Here is an 8,181-nt window from a genome sequence, read left to right on the forward strand (position 1 = left end):
TGTTTTATTCATATTTTATTTGTATAAATTCTTTCAATTTGTAAACATTTTTATTCAGAATAATATTTTGTTAATTTTTGGCTACTATGATTTAATTTATTATATTAATTTTCAATTTCACAATCATTTATTCTAATTAAAATATATAAAATTATTGAAAGCTATTATACTAAGTAGAATAGGAAGGTATATAGAGTAAGTTTGATAACATTAGAAATTAAACAATATAAATATAAAATTATGCTCAACTTAACTAACTAAAAATAAAAAATTTAAAAAATAAAACTCACCTGAGTGCTAGAGGGCTAGACGATCGGTGACAATGGAAAAAACTTTTAAAATTAATACATGCAATTACTTGGGGAAAAAATAAGACAAACCAATAATATATTATATATGTCATTTTTTTTAAAAAGTTGCTTCATTTTTCATAAATTTTTTGGTGATAAAATCAGTTGCAAATCTATGACAACATCTCCGTCACAAATCTATTTTTTTCGATTACAAAATATGTCACAAATTTTCTATTCCATCACAAATATGTGACCAATTAATCGATTGTAAAATTGCAACAAATGTATTCGGGTGCAAATAGCTGTTGCAAACTTGTAATTTTTCCCCTTGTAGTAAAAGGGCATGTTGAAATATATTTCAGCTAAGTCACTACTCATAATTCTTACCTGACTACATTACCTGACAAATGAAGATGCTCTTGAACATCATGAAAGTTCGTTAGCCTTATGACTTAAAGGAAGGCAACTTGCGATCCACCGGATGAATATTAATTAACTTTCCAATTAATACTGCTTATCTTGAGTAGAAGAATATAACCATCATACCTAGATAATCCAATATTTCTATTGAATCTTCTACTCTTGTGTAAACTCAAAGCCCACAAATGAGATAAATCATTTTTTGCCAAAACATAAACAAAATAAAAATGAGAGATATGCAAGCAATGTTGTAAATAAGCAAAGCTTAGTCGGGTTGTGCAGTGCCTACAAGCTTATTTCAAAATTGTAGCTCAAGCTCAAGATTAGCTTGAAAAATTGTATGAATTTAGTTTTATTTAATTTCAAAAGCTCGTGCTTAGCTTAATTTATCTCAAAATCAAAATTTAATAAATTTAATTTTAAAAAATCTAATGTTAATATATATATATACACATTTAATTTGAAACTAGAACCTCATTTATAGTTTTATTTTTATTTTTTAAATTATAAACAATATAAATTATATAATAGCTATAATTATAATGGCTTGTTAATATGTTATATTTATAATATTAAATATTATAAATATAAATAAATTATAAAATACTCAAATATTTCCAGCTAAGTTTGAACTACACAAATAATTTGATCAGTTTACAGCCATGGACATAAGGTAGATATAAGTTCATTTTAAATTCTGCCTTTTTACTTATCCAAACCATACATGAGAATAACAATATGGAGTTAACATATTCTGCACAAATTTCAATTTATCCAAAATTAGCTAGTTTTCGGGTTCAAAGAAAACCTATTGACAAGCTTACATTGAAGAATTATACAAATTTATTCAAATTACATGATTAGCTTTGCTATAACATAACTCATTTTATTTTGACTTCGATTTAAAGAGTACCCAAAACATTTGATTTAATGCATTCCTGAAGTGGCCTCTCAAGATATAATTATCTAATACATTGTGACAATTGTTGTGCAATTTTTTTCTAATGCATTCAAGTATATACTGTCGTAAACAAGTAATATAATGATAAGAGCGTATCATCTCTTGATGATTGAGTTTATTAACTACCAAAATTACTCTAAAACTAATTCTCCTTGAATATTGAAATTGAAAAGATTTCATTTAGAATGATCTAATTTAAGGAATAGAGAGAGGTAGATAGAAAACAAGAAATCAATGCTTAGAGATTCTAGGGTTTTGGAGTTCACCTACACTAATTCCACCTAGATCGTCTAGTTCAATCAATCGATGTTTATTTCTTATGTTATCATCAAATTTCTCTACATTACCTATTGATCTTTCTCAAGCATCAACAATATATTCCATTAGATAAGTTAGCATCATCTCTAAGATAATTATGAATCTATGAAATTTATTAAACTCTGAAAATTTATAATGATACGCACAGTCTCATAAATATCTCTATCTTATAATAATTGTATGATATTTTAATAAAACCTAATTCAATTATCACCTCCCGATCTCAATTCGAATTATCAATAATGCAATTGTTGATCAAGCAATCACAAGCACTAAGTAATGAATAAAATATCCAACATATTTTTCAAGCAAGCATCAATTAAATTAATTAAAGATGAATTTGTGTTTCATAGTCCGACTACATTGTAACCCTAATACAAGGTATTTAAAACATGATAAATGCAAAGCTTGACATATTAACAAGGTTCATAATCAAATAAACAAAGAATAACTAAAAACTAAAACTTGGAAGTCAATCTTAACCGAATTTTCGCTCCCAACATTTTGTTCTCCAAAATTCTCCTCCTCCTTTCATCTCAAACTATAGTCCCTTTTATAATATGAATATCAGGTAGCGCCTAGGTGCTATATTTTTTATTTTGCATCTCTTAATGTTGTAGTTCCTAGGCACTAGATTTTCTTTTTTGTTTGTTTAGTCTTTATTGAAACTTACTACTTTCTTTTCCCATTTTTGTTCTTTTTATGTGTTTTTCTTTCAAACCATTCTCTTTCTTTCCTATATTGAAATAAAAATAAGATTAGGAGTAAAATTGGTTCAAAATAATTCACTTTTCATTCATTATGAGTTAAAAAAAAAAGTCTATATAATTGAGTGAAAATTATACTCATCAAATAACCCCAAAGTTAGAGTTTTGCTCGCCTTCAAACAAAAGGAAAAGAAAAAAAAAATCATGAATATAGAGATGAAAAACAACTCAATACGACTGAAGGCAACATTACGTGAAACTTCGGCCTCAAAATTGGATTTTTTAAAACCTACAAAAAGAAATTTCAAGCATGGTCTGCAATTGCAACATGCATGTCTAGTCTTTACTACGCTGCTATCTTTCAACCTTTATTTGTTTATGCAAAAATAAGAACTCACCTAACCTCTAATTAAAACACCAAACTTATTTACTTATTTACATTTCACCCTTTTTTTGGCTTCATCAGTATTTTTTTAATATCTAGAACAGTAGCTTTCACACATCCTTTGAGATAGCCCTTTATCCCACTAAGTCATACCTAGTATCCGACTTTTCAAAAGTGATTTTACACATCAAATTTGGTGGCTGATAGAGACTCTGGATGGGTGCGTAATTAATACATGAATAGTACAACAAATATATGTATGGAATATACACATTTAGGCGTTTATCATTTCTTACCACCTCTTTCACAAATATCCTACAAAAGTGAAATCCTTTGTGTTAAATATAAAAAAAATAAACCATGAGACTAAAAGTTTACTTTTTAATTAAATAGAAGTAGAGAGGCATACTGGACATATTGTTAAAACTCATCAAAGTTTAGCAATATGTAAGTTTGAGCTCGATGGTACTCTTTATTAGTCAAACGTCTTGATTTTGCTTGGCCATATAGTTGACCAAGAAAACTAAATATTGAAAAAGACCTTCAGATGTTTCAATCTCTCCTCCATTATCATTACGAGGTACTTTTCTTATCTTTGTGTTCACATGAGGCGTAAAGTAATATAACTTGATGCTTCTTCAACTAAGTACACATATAAAATTGAACCTTTAACCTTTGATTTGTTAGTTACTTTCTTTTTTGAATGATGCAAAAACCCAAGTTGACTTACCCACACCTTGCCATATTTGAGGCATACCCATCTGGAAACTGAAGTTGACTTACCCATTGACAAACAATTTTTTTCCTCCGAACCCAAACTATAACAAGCTTTAGGATATTTTCTGATAGCTTTGTTTTTGACCAATGTTTTACACTTGCAATATATTTTCACATCTTCTCTTTCCTTTGCATTATCATTTGTTTTACCTTCCACATTCATTATAGTGTCAAACACATTTTCAAATTTTTTTTTCAATATGCATGCCATTGAGATTATGACGGATGACATTAATACTCCAATAAAACAAATCACAAAATATGCTATGGTTGTACCATCTACTTGACTTACAAATAGGAGCATTCCACTGTTTGCCACCAATTTCTATTATTTTCTTTAATTTTAAGTGTTGGATTTGTTTCAAAATTTGATTTACAGAAAAAAAATAGATGGAAGTGAGTCTTCAATCTTGTTCTTTATGAAGTCATTTTTTGTTTATTTTGAAAGGATGATTGTTGGTAGGAATTGCTGATAACAATCAAACCATAATACTTTACCACCATTCACAAGACTAAAAGCCTTTTATTTATCCATACAATATGGACAAGTTTTTCTGTCTGATGTGCTTTATCTTGATAGCATTGCATTAGTTGGGAAGTCACTAATGACCACATAAGTCAAGCTCTCATTTGAAAATTTTGTTTCTTAGACACATCATATGTTTGTGCTCCAATATCCTACAAATGTTTTAATTATGCTATCAATGGTTACAAGTACACATCTAACTTTTGCTTTGGGTATTTTGGGTCAGGTACAATAACAGTTAAAAACATATAATTGTCTTTCATACACATCCATGGTGGCAAACTGTGTGGTGTCATAATAACAGGCCAATAAAATTATTGCATGCATGATGGTCCAAATGGTTAAAATCCATCAATACACAACCCAAGTCTTAATTTCGAGCTTATGATGCAAAAAGAGGATTTATGTGATCATAATACTTCCATGCTCCAGCCTTAGAAGGATGGCGAATCATGCCATCTTTTTTATTATGCTCTTTGTGCCACCTCATATCCTCATGCATGGGGGTGGGGCGGGGCGGGGCGGGGAATGGGATCCCCGTCCCCATCCCCGCTCTCCACGGGGCGGGGATTCCCCGGTTAAAATTCCCCGCGGGGGAAAAATCCTCCCCCGCTCACTCCCCCGCGGGGATCCCCGCCCCACGGGGAATCCCCGCCCCGCCCAAAACATTAATATAAAAATTTTCTATAAATAACTATAATATTTCTAATGCATTTATGTTACACATATGCTAAAGATGCTATATACAATTGAAAATAAAAAAATATAATGTATGATGAAATAAAATAAAAATTCTCAACCAAAGTTTTTTTTTTACAACATACACATCATATATAAAATAAAAATTCACACATAATATTTCTCCTAACAAGTCATAATATAATGTTTAATGAAACAACAACATTAAGGTACAAATAACATAAAGTTTAAAACTAAATTAAAATTACAAATCCATTAAATAAAATTCATAATGCAAAACTAGCACAATAATTTCATGCTTCCATCAATTTGTTTCTTCTTTCTCCAAGTCATTTATATTGAGAATCCAATTCCACTAACACTAGCATCTTGACATGATAACTCCTCCTTCAATAATAAACAAAATTGTAAATATATAATAAGATTATAAATAATATCAAGATTAAAGATAAAATTTTATAAAAAATCATATTTACCTCATCATTCTCATCCTCCTCTTCATCAAATGTAGAACAAATAGCTTGGATTGTTGACCATAAACAAAAATCTTCAAAAATAAAGAAATACATAATAATAACTAAAAATATATAAATTTAAAAGAAATACCATATATGTTTTAATGAAATATATAAATTTAAATAGTTAATAAGTTGTATGAAATAATTGTGAGTTCCATAATAATAACTAAAAATATTAACAAATAAATATTTATTGATTATATATATATAATATTATGTTAATGTTGAAATAATCTTTAATAAATATATTAAAAATATATAATATATTTTTTTGGGGAATCCCCGCGGGGAGCGGGGCGGGGATCCCGGTGGGGCGGGGAGACCATTCCCCGCACCTGCCCCCGCCCCCGCCCCGCTAGGCGGGGAGGAATTTTTCCCCGCTCCCCGCCCCGCGGGGGGGATGTTTCGGGGAATCCCCGCCCCGTCGGGGCGGGGCCCCGCGGGGAACGGGGATTCCCCGCCCCACCCGCATTCCTACATATCCTTCATCCTCACCTTTAAAGCATACAATCTTTGTAGCCTAGGTGTCAAAGGAAAATAATATATCTTCTCATTCAGTGAATTATCTTTATGATTTCCAATGTCTCTCTTCTTACTTTTATATTGAGGGTGGTCACAAACCTTGTAGCTCCTTCCATCACTATCCTCACCCCAATATAACATGCATCCATTTATGCAATAATGTTTTTATCACATGAAAGACCCAACCCTACAACAAACTTCTTTGTATTATAGAAGTTATTGACCAATTTATCATTAGCTAGTAATGCCTTTTTTATAAATTGCAATACAACATCATAACACCTCTTTGAGATATGTTACTTAGATTTTATTTTTAACAATATTGTAATAGCAGATAGTTGAGTGTGCGCTTCATTTTGAAGCCATTATGGTTCTTCTGTTGTATCAAGCATGTCATACAATTTTTGAGTTATGGGTTTGGTATTTACTCTTCATTTGCATCATAATATGGGTCAAAGTTAGAACCTATTTCATTAATAATCATGTCTCTGTATGAAATTGATCCTTCAACATCTTGTGATCTTGAAGTGTTGCACTGAGTTTCACTGCAGTTTGCATATACTTTAGGTTCCCCATTACAGACCCGCTGATGATAATTTTGAGTAAACCCATTCCTCAAAAGGTGAAACTTCATATTATCAACTAATTCATACCTTTGATTTTGACACTTACAACAAGGCCATCTTATTTTATCACCATCCTTAAATCTCAGTTGGTCACATGTATATTGAATGAATGACTCTATGCTAACCACAAATTCAAGGTTAATTAACCTATGTCCGTGTGTTAGTCTATTATACATCCACTCTCGATTAGCTCCTATCTATATTCTAATAACGTAGAATAATATGATTTCTATAAGTAACAATATGATCAGTCATACTCTAATTCAAAGCGTCTTTTGGTCATCCGTCCGATTATGAAGAAACATTCCCAAAAGGCCTTTGTGATGGCCTTGGAGAAATTGGAGGAGTGGGTTAGAGCTTGAAGGAGAACAGTTAGGGCTTAGAGGAGAAGAAAAGGTGAGTGTAATTGTTCAAGTGAATCAGTGATGGAGATGATATTGGAGAAGATGATCCAACAATTAGAAAAGTTGGAGAGGGTGCTCTCCATCAAAATTTTATATTTATACTAAATTAACAATATTTGTTTATATTAAATTATTTATAAAAATAAAATAAAAAAGCTTACTAGTTAATATTTACAATATCAATGAGTTTGTTTATAGTACTATTGAAAATATTATTTAATGATTAGTTGACATAGAATTTTCTAATATATTTAATACATTCGATAAACCTGGATTGGACCATATAATTTTTGTTTTTATGCTATTTCAATTATACAACTTATATATATATATATATATATATAACAATTAAATCATATGCAATGATAAATATTGGCTCTAAAATATGGTATAAATTTTTTAAAATAAGAAAATATTATTTTTCATAGGTTCAAAGAACATGTTACATAATATATCATCCTTTGGCCTCCACTCAAATATCATTTTATAAAATTCTTTTTGCATATTTTTTTTTTTACCAAAATTAGATATTAAAATTTGATATATATATATATATATATATGTCATGATAAAATTAATACAATCAATAATAAGATTTTTTAGATTTGATTTTTTAGATTTAATAAAAAAATCCAAAAAAAATTAAGGCAATTCACATTTTCGCATGGATTAACTATGCAGTAAACGTGATGGCTATCGTTCCTAGGTAATTCCTGAGTAATGTTTAAGTTCAATAACTTTACCTACAGAAGCCAATCTCTTGCAAAATAAATATCCTTAGAAATAATTATACCCAGAGATTAGCTACGGGCAAATAACAATGGTAACTCTACCTAGTTAAACCTTGAGTAATTCTAAAGCTATTCAATTTTATGCAGGAATTAGTTATGGACGAACAATAATGGTTATGTTACCTAGCTAATCCCTAAGTAATTTTGAAGCTGTTCAATTTTACGCAGGGATTAGTTATGGACAAAAAATAATGGTTACGTTACCTAACTAATCTCTAGGTATTTTTAAAAGTG

The sequence above is a fragment of the Dioscorea cayenensis genome, chromosome 18 (genome assembly GCF_009730915.1).
Source record: "Dioscorea cayenensis subsp. rotundata cultivar TDr96_F1 chromosome 18, TDr96_F1_v2_PseudoChromosome.rev07_lg8_w22 25.fasta, whole genome shotgun sequence".
In the NCBI taxonomy this organism is placed as follows: Eukaryota; Viridiplantae; Streptophyta; class Magnoliopsida; order Dioscoreales; family Dioscoreaceae; genus Dioscorea; species Dioscorea cayenensis.